Source organism: Oryctolagus cuniculus, chromosome 2, assembly GCF_964237555.1.
Source record: "Oryctolagus cuniculus chromosome 2, mOryCun1.1, whole genome shotgun sequence".
Lineage (NCBI taxonomy): Eukaryota > Metazoa > Chordata > Mammalia > Lagomorpha > Leporidae > Oryctolagus > Oryctolagus cuniculus.
The window spans coordinates 185,922,831-185,939,334 of record NC_091433.1 but is presented as its reverse complement, the minus strand read 5'-3'; positions in this window follow the sequence as shown (position 1 = coordinate 185,939,334).

Sequence of the window (16,504 nt, the reverse complement as noted above, 5' to 3'; positions counted from 1 at the left end):
TTTATTTATTTGAAAGACAGTTTACACACAGAGAGAGGAAAAAAGAAAGAGGGAGAGAGAGAGAGAGAGAGAGAGAGAGAGAGAATGAATCTTCTGGTTCATTCTTCAAATGGCTGAATTGGGTGGAAATGGCCTGGTAAGAAGTAAGAAGCCAGGAGCCAGAAGCTTCTTCTGGGTTTCTCACATGGGTACAGGGGCCCAAGGACTTGGGTCATGCTCTGCTTCTGTCCAAGGCATATTAACAGGGAGCTGGATTGGAAGTGGAACATCTGGGATTGAATTGGTGTCTATATTGGCTGCCAGTGCCATAGATGGCAGTTTAACCCACTATGTCACAATGCAGGCCCCATATAAAATCTTAAAGTAAGAATATATCTCACAGTTAAAGGCTGCTTCACTATAGGGTGGCTTTTCTATGGTTTACTTTTTTGAATATTATGGTTAGTGGTGCACTAAGCCTGTGTTTACACAGTGGATTGAAACTATAATTTTGTTAAAATTAAAGAAAAAATAGAAAGAGTGGAAGGAGGGGTGTTTAGGGAGGGAGGTATGTTTATTTTCTTAGAATTATAAAGATAGATGGAATCTGTTCTTTTTCTATTAACATAAATTAAAACAAAGAAAAACAAACAAACTCCAATTGTGCTCCCTCTACAGAGACACTTTGAATATCAGAAACTGCAATGAATACATGGAGCACTGTGGTGAATTCTAATTTTATATTTCCTTGGCATCTACTCAAGTTTGACTTTCTCATACCAGTGGGAGGGCTTAGTCAGCCGTGACACACTCTTTAGGTCGCCCTCTTCTCAGTTCCTTAAAGAAGTCAATCCAGAGTTCTCCTCCTGCTCCCTTCTGGCTCCCACCTGCGTACAGGCTGACTTGCTCCATTTGAGCCATCCTGCTTGGCCAGTGCAAATAAGCCACAGAGACCACCTCTCAGTCACTCCGCGACCTCCTGCAACTCTGCTTGCTTCCTCTAAATCAGAGCTCCTTGAGAGAAGCCTGCCTGGGGATAGAGTCCTGGACGCCAGCACATGCTTTGGCCCATACATCCATCTCCCTCCTACTTCTCTCCTCACTTCTCTCCATCCCCAGTCACACAGACACTGAGTGAGTTTGAATGTCCTGATGGCTTTCCACATTGCTGCTGGCCTTGTGAGGGAGGAATGCTATCCTCTACTCTCATGGACCTGTGAGCAGTAAACTGCTCCTGCTATTTCACCATGGCTTGCTGTGCTCCCTCCTCTCCATCTTGATTGGCCTATGCAACTGAATCCACTTCTGCAATTCTGGTTCTCCCAGAAGGTGCATATCTTGGTTTATGGCAACTCTCCAAAGAGATGACTCAAGACCACATTATCTTTCTGGCGCTATTTACGAAGACTTTTCTTTATCCAAAACTTTTTGCAACTATGGTATGAATTTTATAAACGTCACTCTGGATGCAGTACCTGCTTCTTCTCAAAGCAGCAAATACATTAGAGCAGGACTGCTGTGGAAAAGAGTCCAGATATTGTCATTGCTTACAGAATGTCAGGGCCAGTTATCATGTGTATGTGTGCATATGTCCTCATAGATGCAGCTTGAACACAAAATGCCAGCAGTTGTTAGTGCATTAACAGCATGTAAAATTTGTTGAGAACTACCGTGGACTGGCCAGAGCCTAGGTTTCATCATACAATCTGCACAGCAACTTTATATGATGTGTATTTTTATTATTCTAAGAATGAGGACACTGAAAACAGAGAAGTTAAGTGACTTGGTCAATGTCACGTGTTTAAAAAGTTCATCAGGAAATGAAGCTGGTTTTTGTGCAATGGAGTCCATCCAAGCTTTTGAACGCCAAGCCACATTACCTTTTCTGGATCCAAGAATTCAGGTCCTACTTGAACATTTAAAATAGGTAAGAGACTTCTTTTTTCTTAGATTTCTTGTTTGGACAATGGAGATAATAATCTCTGTCTCTTACATAACCTAGGATTTTTCTTAAGGCAAAATCATAATGATATGATATATATAATTGGCCTTTATAACTTATAGTGTACTATATAAGTGTAGTACTTAAATTGCTATTAATACAAAGGAACCAAATACAGCTACATACTGAGTTGCTTAATTATATCAAATGTGCTGAAATATAATGTTGTCTAAGACAAAATCAGTATCATGGAAGGCCATGTAACCCTTCTAATAATCTTATGTATATTTAGTAAATATAATTTTGATTATTATCAGTAGGGTAGATTGTGGTCTATAAGGTGATTTATGTTAAGTCAAGCAGCTAAATTATATTATTTGGAGTCAAGAGTGGTGATTGAAGGAAAGTCATCATAAGGAAACAGAAAAACCCAAATGACTAAGGTAACAAAATTGCTTGCTTGTATGGCTTTTATTTATTTTCATTTAAAAAAAAATATTTGAGCCGGCGCCGCGGCTCAATAGGCTAATCCTCTGCCTTGCGGTGCCGGCACACTGGGTTCTAGTCCCGGTCGGGGCACCGGACTCTGTCCCGGTTGCCCCTCTTCCAGTCCAGCTCTCTGCTATGGCCCAGGAGTGCAGTGGAGGACGGCCCAAGTCTTTGGGCCCTGCACCCGCATGGGAGACCAGAGGGAAGCACCTGGCTCCTGGCTTTGGATCAGCGCGATGTGCCGGTCGTAGCGCGCCAGCCGTGGCAGCCATTGGAGGGTGAACCAATGGCAAAAAAGGAAGACCTTTCTCTCTGTCTCTCTCTCACTATCCACTCTGCCTGTCAAAAAAAAAAATATTTGAAAGCAAGAGACTAAAGCCTGGGTTGGGGCAGGTGAAGCCAGGTGTTGGTAACTCAAATCAAGCCTCCCTCGTGGGGGCCCAGATCCAACTACTTGGCTCGTTAACTGCTTCTTCTCCAGTTATGTATCAATGAGAAGCTGGAATGGAGAATGGGGCAAGAATTGGAGCACAGACACTTTGATATGGGTCAGGTGTCCAAGCTCAATCTCTGTGCCAAACACCTGGCTCCTTTGTGTATCTTTCAAGGAGATTTTGAAGCTTTCTCCCAAGTGTAACTTAAATATTGACTCACAAACAGCTGTTGATACAAAAACTCTACCTTCTTCACTCTCTCTCTCTCCAGAAAGCCACACTGGTATCTGTCTAACTCAGTGTTGTGGACCTTTTGTTTCAATTTCTCTCTCACTTCAGAAGTGTCTGCTACTGCCAGCTACCCATGCATCTCCCTGCCTGTCTCATCTTGATGAGTAAGCCGTCTCAAGAAATAGTCAGCTCCACTGTTGTAAAGTATAGAAGGGGCTCCCTCATATAAAGAAAGATTGTAAGCTTGCTAATTTTACAGTTGTCCAGAGCTCTTTTATTTGGGGCTACATAGAGTAAAATATTTATGTGTGTATATGTTTTACTTAACATAAAACTAGTAAGAACTAGTTTTATATATAAAACAGGAAATTAGTTTTTATGTTGCATATATTTAATATAAATTGTACATATTTTATGCATAATTATGTATTATGTCGTATATATGGTATTTTATGTACATATAAATATTTCATATGATACCATTCAAAGGCATAAAGTAAAATCTTTTCTTAAAAAATGTATTTTTTTTAAGGAATACAAATTTCATAAGTGCAACTTTAGGAATATAGTTATTCTTCCCACCATACCTGCCCTCCCATCCACACTCCCACCCTTCCTCCTCCTCCCTCTCTCCTTGCCAGTCCTATTCTCCATAAAGACTCATTTCAATTACCTTTGTACACAGAAGACCAACTCTATACTAAGTAAGGATTTCAACAATTTTCACACACACACACACACACACACACAAACCTATTTGAGAACTAGTTTTACAGTTAACTCTCAATACAACTCATTGTGGACAGAGGTCCTGCCTAGGGAGTTGGTACACAGTGACTCCTGTTAATTTAATAACACACGTATGCATGATGTCAGTGACCACCCAAGACTCTTGACATGAGCTGCCCAGGCTATGGAACCCTTTTGAATCCATGAACTCTGTTGGTATTTAGACAAGGACATAAGCAAAGTGGAAGTTCCCTCCTCCCTTTAGAGAGAAGTACATCTTTATTCTATGGCCACTTCTTTCCACTGGGATCTTAATCACAGAGATCCTTCATGTAGAACTTTCTTTTTGCCACAGAGTCTTGGCTTTCCATGCCTGAAATGTTCTCACAGGCTTTTCAGCCAGACCAGTAAGACTTAAGGGCTGATTCTGAGGTCAGAGTACTATTTAAAGTGATTATCATTCCACGAGTCTGCTATGTGGTCTGCTTCCTATGTTGGACCATTCTCTCCTTTTCAATTCTATCTATTATTATTACCAGACACTTGATCCTATTTAAATGATCCCTCCTCTAGTTTGGCATGTGCATTATCCCCCACAATTCTCCAATCTGAGTTCCCTCTTGGCTCTTCCTACAGCTTTATTGGCAGTGGCTTCAGCTACTGCAGTCTGATCTCTCCTCACTCTCTAGCCCTGGTGGTAGGCTCTTGGTGGCTAGGGTCCTGAGCTGTGGGCATCCACACCATCTGCATAGATCTACTGTGTCCCTCTAATTTGTGTAGAGATTCCTCTGCTGTTTTCTCCCTAACCCTTCCCTGAGACTGCACTCTATCTTCTAGACTCGAGCAATAAGCTCCTTCCTTACTCTGCCATCTTGGAAGCTCTTGCCAAATACTGAATAAAATCTATGGGATGTTACTGATTTGGACTGCGCTCCTGACCTCAGCCTAAAGACCAACCCAAAAGGGAGTCACACAAAACCTAAGATGTTTACATTTAAGATATAGCCTGAGAGGGGCCGGTGCCTTGGTTAATCCTCCACCTGTAGTGCTGGCATCTCATACAGGTGCTGGGTTCTACTCCCAATTGCACCTCTTCCAGTGCAGCTCTCTGCTGTGGCCCGGGAGGGCAGTCGAGTGTGGCCCATGTGCTTGGGTTCCTGCACCCACATGGGAGACCCGGAGAAAGCACCTGTCTTCAGGTGGCTTCAGATTGGTTCAGTACCGGGCATAGCAGCCATTTGGGGAGTGAACCAATGAAAGGAAGACCTTTCTCTCCGTCTCTCTCTCTCTCACTGTCTATAACTCTACGTGTCAAATAAAAAAAAAAAGATATGACCTGAGAAATCAAGAGGGAGCTACTAGACATATGCACATGGAGGCCAATTTCCCCAAAAGAAAAAAAAAATGAGGTTCACAGAAAGTTGTCAGAGAGAACTAGCCACCTGAGCTGGAATGAGGACACCCCTCTGCTTAGCTCATTGATGGAGTGGGATGTTAAGTGAGCTGATATTAACCAATCCCCTTTTTGTTTCTTGTTTCTGCTTTCTTCAGCCTTTTTTTCTGTGGATGAAGTCCACTCTTCCACTCACCTTGGTGGAGTACCTTCCTATTTTGTAGATGAAATGTTGAGTGATTCATGAATTTCTAAGAAAAGCCAATTAGGTCTTTAAACAAAATTGTTCTTTGACAAATGCAACCCAAGTTATTTCTTTTACCTTATTCCACTGAACATCCACAACTGGATTGCTATTTTTTATGTGACCATAGTGTAGATTTAATCTTGGCACATGCTTCAGGTTGAAGGTGTGGTGTCCAGAACCAGATCCAGATGTAAAGGAACTATAGGACTTCATTTCTTTTTGTGTCTTCATGGTGGAAACAACACTTGTTCTCTTTGCTGGGTCCTTATAGATAATAGGAATTCACTGTATAGAAAAAATTATAGAAAGGGAAAAAAACAAGTTCAAAGACTCAAAGTTGTTACACAATATTCATGTACAGTAAATTGCTCAACGTTTCATATAGTTTTGATACTACTGAAACCCTGATTTGTTGAGAAATTGTGACTTATAAGAACTGAATTGCTTGAAAGCAACTGAATCCACACTGGACTAATAGTCTACTTCTTCCTCCTTAGCTGTCCTCATTGTACTTGTCTCTATCAAGTATTTTTTCTATCACGGGTAAAAATATATAGGTATATACATGCATAAATAATTTAGGTAAAGAGGTTTTTTTGGAAATAGTTTTATATGAGGTGTATTTTATGAAATAGTTTGTCTAAAGAATCCTTGGTCATTCTGCTACACTACATTGCTCCTGATTCTAGGTTTTGTCATTTCTCTTTTTATTTATTTATTTATTTATTTATTTATTTATTTATTTTGACAGGCAGAGTGGACAGTGAGAGAGAGAGACAAAGAGAAAGGTCGTCCTTTTGCTGTTGGTTCACCCTCCAATGGCCACTGCGGCTGGCGCACTGCTGCCAGCGCACTGCGGCTGGCACACCACACTGATCCAAAGCCAGGAGCCAGGTGCTTCTCCTGGTTTCCCATGTAGGTGCAGGGCCCAAGCACTTTGGGCCATTCTCCATTGCACTCCTGGGCCACAGCAGAGAGCTGGACTGGAAGAGGTGCAACCGGGACAGAATCCGGTGCCCCGACTGGGACTAGAACCCGGTGTGCTGGTGCCGCAGGCGGAGGATTAGCCTATTGAGCCGTGGCACTGGCCTTGTCATTTCTCTTAAAGAGTAATAGCAATGTATATTTGTTTCCCTTTATAACTAAGGTCTTTATATCTGCAGAATGAGAAAGTGTAAAATCCATGGTCTATGACAATTACACTCTTCCACTGCTGTGTTCCTTGATCAAAATATAATTTATAATGTCTGATCAGTATTTAATGCTTAATATATCGAAAGTAATGATATCTATCAATCTATCTAGCTATATATGTATGTATGTACATATATGCATATATATATATATATAGAAAGAGAGAGATGTGTTCTGATTATAACTTTATTTTTGTCAAAGGTTATTGCAAGAGTACTGTAATCTCTAAAACTGTTACCAAGTAAAGAAAAGAAGCATAAGGGCTCTGAGTCTATGGGTAGATGATACTTCTTATTTATTTCATCAGGAAAACTGCTGTATTAATCCACCATTATGTTATGTGCCAACTAAATAAAATTTCATATAAATTATGAAGTACCTGATTCTATTCTAATATTAATTTGCATTCATGGTATGCATTAAATTATATTCAATATTGTTCTAAAGTAAAACATAACTAAAATTATATTGCAGAAATATCTTGCACATTAAAAGAGAATAAAAAAGAGTCAGAAGTATAAAAATCATGGATTTTAAACTGAGACAAGCATTATCAGTGTGTACCCAGGGCCACGTGACACCCTAAGCCTTGGTTTGCTCATCTGCATAATGAGATTGCGTATCTACTTTTAGCCCAATAACAATTTTGAACTTTTAGTCAAAGAGTCTCTTTCTTCAAGATCTTTTACTCTCTACTGATAGAAAATTGTCATTATAGGATAGATTCCAATATGGCTGAGTAGAGAAAAAATGTGCTGATTTTCACCAGAGGAAGACAGCAGAAGAAAAGTAGAGGAAGTGCATTCTCAGGGATAGCTGGAGAGAAGTTTTCAGAGGGAAGTCTACAGAAGGAAGAGGGACACCATGAAGTTGTGTGCAAAGAATGGACACACATGAGTGAGTGGGGAAACTATCAATGACTCCCACATCTGGGGGCTGGAGGAAACTCCAGCTTCTGAGAGCAAGATGAGAGTAGACTATGGAAGCCCAAACCACTGATGATATTGCCTGAGGGTGAGCCTTGCAGACCACATTGACTTTGAGTCTGGCTTGAAGTCCAAGTAGGAGAACACAGTATCCACCTAATCTGGAAGGAAAAGCACATTTCATTCTCCCCATTCCCCTACAAGGTCACCCAGTGGCCAGCTGGGAGAAGGCACCATCTTGATACCACTAGGGACTACAGCAGCTATTATGCATGTGACCAGGGGATTTTATCAGAGGGAAAGATTTTAGTTCCTCACTGACTTTGAGTCTGGCTTGAGGGTTGGCAGGGGACAGGTTATGAGGTATTTCTATCCCCTCAACCCATCACAGGCTCCAGGCTCAAACTTTCAAGGCAGAGAACCCACAAGAAGCTGGCCCTGGGAATAGTTCTGCTCTTCCCATGGATGGGACAGGCTCATGGAGCTGAGAGAGGAGCTTCGGCACCCTGTGACTGCTGGAGTCTTGCATGCTCTGACTGTGGGAATGCTGTGACTCCACAATTGGGGGTGGGGTGTAGTGGGGTCTCTTGGGAATCACTGTGTCTGGCTTCAGACGCTTAGAGGTCCCTGAGGGCCTGGCGTGGGACATTGCAGAGGGTTTTGTGCATAAACTGTGGACCACATATATCCTTTGTGCAGTTTATGCACCTGTATGTGTAGGGGATGTACCCACTGTGGACCAACACCAAGCATTGAACACCTTGGAAGAAAGGTGGTGATGCTGTGATTAAGCCAACTAAAGTGATCATACCATCCTTAATGCTGACAAAATATATCTACCATGCCCAAATTGGATGTCCCCCTGTATTATCACCCCATCCTTGAGCACTGAACAGAGCTCCATGTCCCACCCAGCACATGCCTCTGGATGTCCACTGAAAGAGCAGATACTCCAATAAGATGATAAGATTGATGAATTGCATGAAAATGAATTCTAAAGATTGATCATAAAATTACTCAGATTTACAGAGAAATAAATTCATGAGATGAAGTAACCACTATAGCTTATGGATGAAAAATTTTGCCAAGAGATGGAGATATGGAAGAGAAATCAAACTGAATATGAAAAATGAAAAATTCAATATGTCAGCTAGAAGATACAGTGGAAAGTTTCAGCAACAGACTTGGTAAGGTTGAAGAATATTCAAACTAGAAGACAAATTATTGGAAAATCTCAGTCAGACAAAACAGAAAAGAAGAAAAAATTAGAAAAAAACTGAACATAGTGTTCAGGATTTATGGGATGCTATCAAATGATGAAACATATGTGTCTTAAGAGTTCCTAAGGTATGGAAAGAGAGAATGTATTAGAATGCTTATTCAGCAAAATGGTAGCAGAAATGTTCCCTAATTTGGAGAAAGTCAGGGACATTTAAGTACATAGAACTCCTACTAGACACGTTCAGAAAAGATCTTTATCATGACACATTATAGTCAAACTTTCAACAGTAAAACATAAAGAAAATACTCTAAAATATGCATGAGACAAATGTCTGGTTAGACTAATAGCTGATTTCTAATTAGAAACCCTACAGGCTAGGAGAGATTGAGGAGACATAGTCCAAGTCTTTAAAGAAACTGTCAACCCATAGTGCTATAACCCCAAAAGCTCTCATTTACAAATGATGTTGAAATAAAGACCTTCCAAAACAAACAGAAATTGAAATAATTTGTCATCACTCATTCAGTCTTACAAATGATCCTTAGGGTTTTGCTACACACAGAAATAGAAAATGATAGTCATCATAATTAAAGAATATGAAGGCAGAAAATCTCCCAGTAAAAGTACAAAGGAAATTCAAATTAAACAATGGAAATATCTAGAGAAAAATAGTAGGACTAAGTCAGTATTTATTTATAATAGCCTTGAAAGTAAATGGCCTATATTCTCCAATTAAAGGATGCAGACTGCCTGAATGGATTAAAATGCCCATCTATTTGCTTCCTACAAGAAACATACCTCACCAACAAAGATACATACAGATTGGAAGTGGAAGGATGGAAAATATATTCCAAGCTAATGGAAAGAAAAAATGAGCAGGTGTAACCATCTTAATTCAGACAAAATAGGCATTAACACAAAATTTGTTAAAGAGACAAAAAAGGGTGTTATGTAATTATTAAGGGATCAATTCGGCAGGAAGATGTGACTATAGTAAATATATATGCAACCAATGCCAGGGTGCCTGACTTTTTAAAACACAAATACTAGTGAATCTAAAGGGAGACACATACTCTAATACAATAGTGATGGAGGATTTCAACATCCCATTTTCATCAATGGCCTGGACAGAAAATCAACAAAGAAACAGCAGAGCTGATCTACACTATAGACCAAATGGTTCTAATTGATATCTACAGAGCATTTCATCCAACAGTTGAAGAATGCATGTTCTTTTCATCAGTGAACATAATGTTTTCTGAATTAGACCATATGCTAGGCCACAAAATAGTCTCAGCAAGTTCTAACAACTTGAAATCATACCATGTGTCTTTCTGATCACAATGGAATGAAGATGGAAATTAACAATTTAAGAATCTCTAGAAAATATGCAGACACATGGAGACTGAAACAATTAATCCTGAATGAATAGTGGATCATAATAGGGGACTTAAGCAATTTACAGATTCAAGACAATGCCAATAAAAATCTCAATGATATTCAGCATCTAGAAAAAACGATGCTAAAATTCATATGGAAACATAAGAGACCCTGCATAGCTTACCCAAACTTAAACAACAAAACAAAGATAGAGATATCACAACACAAGATTACTGATATACTATATAAGATACACTACAGAACAGTTGTAATCAAACAGCCTGGAACTGGAACACAGACCAATGGAACAGAATAGGAGTCCCAGAAATCCACACAACTGCAACCAACTAATGTTAGACAAAGCAGCTAAAATCAATCCCTGGAACGAAAATAGTTTCTTCAAGAAATGGTGCTGGGAAAATTGGATCTTTGTACACAGAAGTAAGAAAAAAGATCTCTACCTTACATCTTATACAACAATCAACTCAAAATGGATCAAAAATCTAATTCTAGGCTGGCGCCGCGGCTCACTAGGCTAATTCTCCACCTAGCGGTGCTGGCACACCAGGTTCTAGTCCTGGTCGGGGCACTGGATTTTGTCCCGTTTGCCCCTCTTCCAGGCCAGCTCTCTGCTATGGCCCGGGAGTGCAGTGGAGGATGGCCCAAGTCCTTGGGCCCTGCACCCCATGGGAGACCAGGAGAAGCACCTGGTTCCTGCCATCAGATGAGCGCGGTGCACTGGCCACAGCGCGCCGGCTGCAGGGGCCATTGGAGGGTGAACCAACGGCAAAGGAAGACCTTTCTCTCTGTCTCTCTCTCTCTCACTGTCCACTCTGCCTGTCAAAAAAAATTAAAAAAAAAAAAGAATCTAATTCTATGACCTAATACCATCAAATTACTAGAGGAGAACATTGGGGAAAGTATATAAAACATTGGCAAAGGCAAAGACTTTTTGGATAATTCCCCAGCAGCACAGGCAATAAAAGCAAAAATAGACAAATGGGATTACATCAAGCTAAGAAGCTTCTGCATTGCAAAGCAAACACACAGCAAAGTGAAGGAGCAACCAAGAATTGGAGAAGTATTTTCAAACTATGCAACTGATAAAAGATTAATATCCCGAATCTGTGAAGACCTTAAGAAACTCAGCAAGGAAACCAACAATCTGGTGAAGAGAGAGGCACAGGGTTAAAACAGGCATTTTTCAAAGGATGAAATTGAAATGGCTAACAGATACATGAAAAAATGTACAGTATCACTAACCATCAGGGAAATAAAAACTACAATGAGGTTTCATACCACCTCAATTGGAATGCCAATCATACAGAAATCAAAAAACAGTAAATGCTAGTGAAGATGTGGGGAAAAAGATACCCTAATACACTGTTGGTGGGAATGTAAATTAGTATACCTATGTGTAAGACAGTATGAAGAAACCTCATAAATATGTAAATTGATCTATTTGATCCAGCCATCCCACTCCTGGGTATTTACCCGAAGGAAATAAAATCAGCATATGAAACACCCATTTTTCTGTACACCCATAATTATTGCAGCTAAATTTCCAATAGCTAAGATATGGAACAACTCAGGTGTCCTTCAACTGATGACTGGGTAAAGGAAATGTGTGTGTGTGTGTGTGTGTGTGGTGTGGAATACTACTCAGTCATAAAAAATATTGATCTAGTCTTTTGCAACAAAATTGATGCAACTGGAAACTATTAAGTTAGTGAAATAAGCCAGTCCCCCAAAGACAAATATCTTGTTTCCCCGATCTGTGGTAAATGATAGAGTTAAAAATGTGATGCTTTTGAATGAAATTGACATTTTGAGATCTGATTATTTACAGCCTTTGTCTCTACTGTTGAGGAACAGTGTTTTCTTCTGTTACTCTTTGTTTAATTCTTTACTTAGTTCAGTACTAAGCTTATGATTATGAAATTGAAAGTATGTAAAAATTAAAAGAGAGAATAAGAATGGGAGGAGTAGTGAAGCTGGGAACATGGGACGGAGGGAGGGTAGGTTAGGAAGTATCACTGTGCCCCTAAATCTGTATATATGAAATGCATGAAATTTGTTCACCTTCTATAAATAAAAGTTACATAAAATAGAAAATGCTAATTATTGCATACAACTTTCAGGACTGTGTATCCCTTGGCGCTATGCAATGCTAGACTTGCCTGAAGGTTCTGGAGGCCCAGCGACCAGCCTGCACATCCCCTGGCATGTGTTCATGACTTGTACTAATGGAGACCTGGGAATACCAGTCCAGGCCAAGAAGACCTGAGGCCCACCTCTCTGTGGTCACATCTTGGGCAGTCTTCTGTTACTTATGGGAAGTCAGGCTCACTGTGATATCAGAAAGGTGAAAATAGTTAGGAAGAGTGAATCACAATAATCACCACCCTGTGCGTTGTCCATTTATGATGACAGGAGATGAACAATTACGGGAACTTTCACCTTCAAAACCAGATGGATTTTTAAATGCAGAATATATTGATCTTCAACATTTAGTTATTGAAAAGTGTACAATAAAATCACAGAAACTTGAAACTTAAAATTATTTTGGTGTATTTTATTTAAATTGTAATGGGTTGTCAAGGGAAATGAATGGTCTTGAATTATCAGACAATAGGAACAGTTTGTTTTCGTATCAACCCTTGAACGGCAGCTACATGCCAGCTGTGGTGCTAAGTGCTTTTCATGCAAGGCATGCTTACATTAGTTGTGACCCATAACCCGTTTCCTCTACAGGTCTTTCCTTCTCAGGAAATGGTCAAATCATACCTGAAGCACTTTGGGAATCGGCTTAGAATTCTCTTGTTCTTAGGCTTCCACTCTTTATTTTTCACCATGTTCTGTCCATCTTATATGCAAAAGACCAGTTCATGATTTATGCAAGATATATGAAAAAGGTGTGCATCTGTCTGCCGCCTTCCTAGCTTGTGTTCCCATCTTCTCTTCCCAAACTGGTATACTCACCTACTAACTTTCCTATCTCTTCTGCTGTCCATACTTCAGAATCACACCGGATTGTTTTTGAAAATTAGGTCAGGTAAATTCATTCCCAAGTTTCATTCCCAGGTTTGATATTTTAACAGCCTTACTTTACCTTTGATATCAAATCTCTACTCCTCTAGGGTCTACGGAGCTCTGTGTGGTATTCTCTGACACTCTTCTCTAGCTCATCTCATGACTCTTTGCCTTGCCCACTGCTCTGTATCACCTTAGTCTTCAGCAAGAACTTGTCAGCCCCTGGGTCCTGGTTGGTGTTCACAATTCTCACTCCCACTATTGTCTTTCCTCAGTCTCACACCTGAGATTTCAGCATCAGTGTCATATTTTCAGGCAGGCTTCTCTTGACTCTACCATCCAAAGTAGGCTCTCCTACTGTGTTTTAGCACAACATCTTGTTTATTTTGTTCAGGGAGTTCGGAACAATCTGCTATTAGTGTTAGCATTTTGGTGGCATCTTTTTTGAGTACCTTTCTCTTTAGAATGTAAACTGTAAGAAGGCAAGAGTATTTTGTGCCCACTGAGCATTCAGTACTGTCCCTGGCACATGAGATTCATTGAATAAATGAGTATTTCCTTAGAACTTCCTTGTAGCACAATGTTATATTCCTAATTTTGCAAATGAGAAACTTAGTTTTAGAGAGACTAGCAAGTGAAGGACCAGGAAGGAAATGCAGATCAGTTTGACTTTTCAAACTAAATTTCTTTATACTCCTTTGTTGTATGAATAACTTGGTGCTAGGTATGTGTGTGTGTCCCCACAATTCAGAGTTTCCATATACACTAACACTAGTTTACCACAACTATCAACTATGAAACTATGTGGAATTTATGCAGCAGAAATGCAATTAAGTAGAACAGAAATGTAAATCAATGGAAAATAATATTGTTTAAAGGCTGAGATTAAACTCCAGGTATTTACAATGTGATCTGGAGGGAATGATTGTGTGGCATTTTTTAGCCTTTGGCAATTTTGAAATCCCAGGGTCTTAGTTTCTTGGCTCACTTCCCACAGACATTAATAAACCTGCACCTGTTGATCATCACCCAGCAGGATGATCAAGGCTTGTCTTGGGGCTCACGTTCAGGGGTCTCACCTGGATAATGCTGCCCAAGAGTACTAACTGAGATGTATTATTGAGGACTCCAGTTATACTATCCCACCTCTCCTTGGTAAGCTCTAGGGGTCCGAGAAAGGACAGCTGCACTCTTTCTCTTGAGCAGCAAGATGTACATGAATTAGCGTAGTGAACCAGAAAGTCCATGAGATTTTCTTCAAGTCCTGCAACTTTGCCCTAACAGGTGGAGACTTGAAATACCCTATGTGCATAAGAAACATTTTTAAAAAAATGAAAATAAATACGGATAACTTTGAGTGAAGTTTCTTAAAAAATTCAAATGGAATCTCCCAAACATTGTGAAGTGGGCACTGATGTTACTGTGTCTTACTTGTATGCACCTGCTGGTAATAATTAGAGATATTTGTTACAGTTTTTTGAACTTTTTATTTTGAAAAATTTGAAGTGAATGCACAATATAACATAATGAGCCCACCTCCCCCACACCCATATCTAAGATTTAAAAGTTAGCAGTAAATGCTTAGTATAGTTATATCTACACCTCATATAGTTCATTGCTTCCATGTGAGTTTGAAGTAAATACATATTCTTACATTTTCAAATATTTCTATATATAGTGTAAGAAATAAAGCTTACTGTTTTCAATACAGCCATGACACTAGAATTGCCAGATTTAACTAACAAAAATACTGGTCATACAGTGTAGAACATACAAAATACATTTTTAAGTTTTTCATCTGAAATTCAAGTTTCACTGGATGTTCTATGTATTTTATTTGACGCATCTACAAAATACTGTTTTCCACATAAAACAATAACTCAATAATTTCAAATATTCACAGCCACTATTTTCATTTCTGTCTCAACAATTGTCATAAATATTTTATTTTATTGTTTTACTCAGTTCTACTCCAATGAAGGCTCATATATTTCAATTGGTTGATAGGATGTTTGTGTCCTTTCAAACAATAGATTCATCACCGTTTTTCCCTTGGCAATTCATTTGTGGATGAAATCAAGCCATTTGTTCTGTGGTTTTCCACTGACTGGATTTTGCTGATTGTGTCCTGCTGTGTCTTCAACACGGATTTCAGTCTCCTGGCTTTTCAAACCAATCTGTAGTTTGGTCCAGAGGCTTGATCTAAAGAATCTCTCACATAGGTGTTGTGTTTTTTCATCAGGAGTCACATGATGTTGCAAGAGACTCTTTTATTGTTAATGATTTTAATGAATAATACCTGATTTAATTATAATCAGGGGCTGTAAAATGGTACAATTTTAATTCATATTTTCATTAATTTTCCATTAATAGCTGAACTGCTATCATGAAAAGAAATAAAAATGACACTGCCATGCAATAATACAGTTGCTAGAAATTGCAGTTATTTGCATTTTTTCCTTTAGTATAGGGATATTAGGATAAATTATTTTACTTTAAATTTGCCTGAACAATCTTTTTCTTCAAATCATTTACTCTACTAAGTGTAATAATATTTACTTCATTCATTTAAAAATGCCTTTGATATATGCTTTAAAATCAATTTTGTAAAACAAAATATATTAAAGTCTGTCTAGCTTTCATCCCTCTTTCTCTTGTACCTCTTATAGGTGACTAGAATGAAACATTATAGCCTTTGTTTCCAATTTTGAAATATGTACTGTTGTATCTGTATCAATATCTTCCATTCTTATGTTAATATGAGAGCATTATTCAAATTGTTTAACTTATATTCATATTTTTCTTCTAGGAACCACTAAAGGCAAAAAATAGAGATATTCCCCATTTATTTTCCTGTAAAAAACTGTTTGATATTCAATTAGTCCTCTGTTGGCAGACATGGGAAGGAACTTCCTTCTCGGTTGCTGTTCTGTAACAAAGACAAACTCATAGTTCAGTGATGCTGAGGTAAGTTGGGATGAGTTCACTGGGACATTGAACACTGTTGTTTGACACTAACTAATCATTTCTCATTCTTGAGTTCTGTCATTTGCTCTAATGTAAGTTCAGAGTCTGCACAGAATAAACAAATGCATTGAGTTTCGCCAGTGAAGAAGAAAACGTTACAGTTTTTCTCATAGAACAAATAATGAAGATAAATAAAAGAAGTCGATTTAGAACAAAAAAGTTATGGTAGTTTTACCAAGCTCTGTATTTTAATGTTTCATAGTGAATAATAATTATCTAATATTTAGAAACAACTCAAAATCACTTCTAAATAACTGATGAATTAAGCATCAAATGAA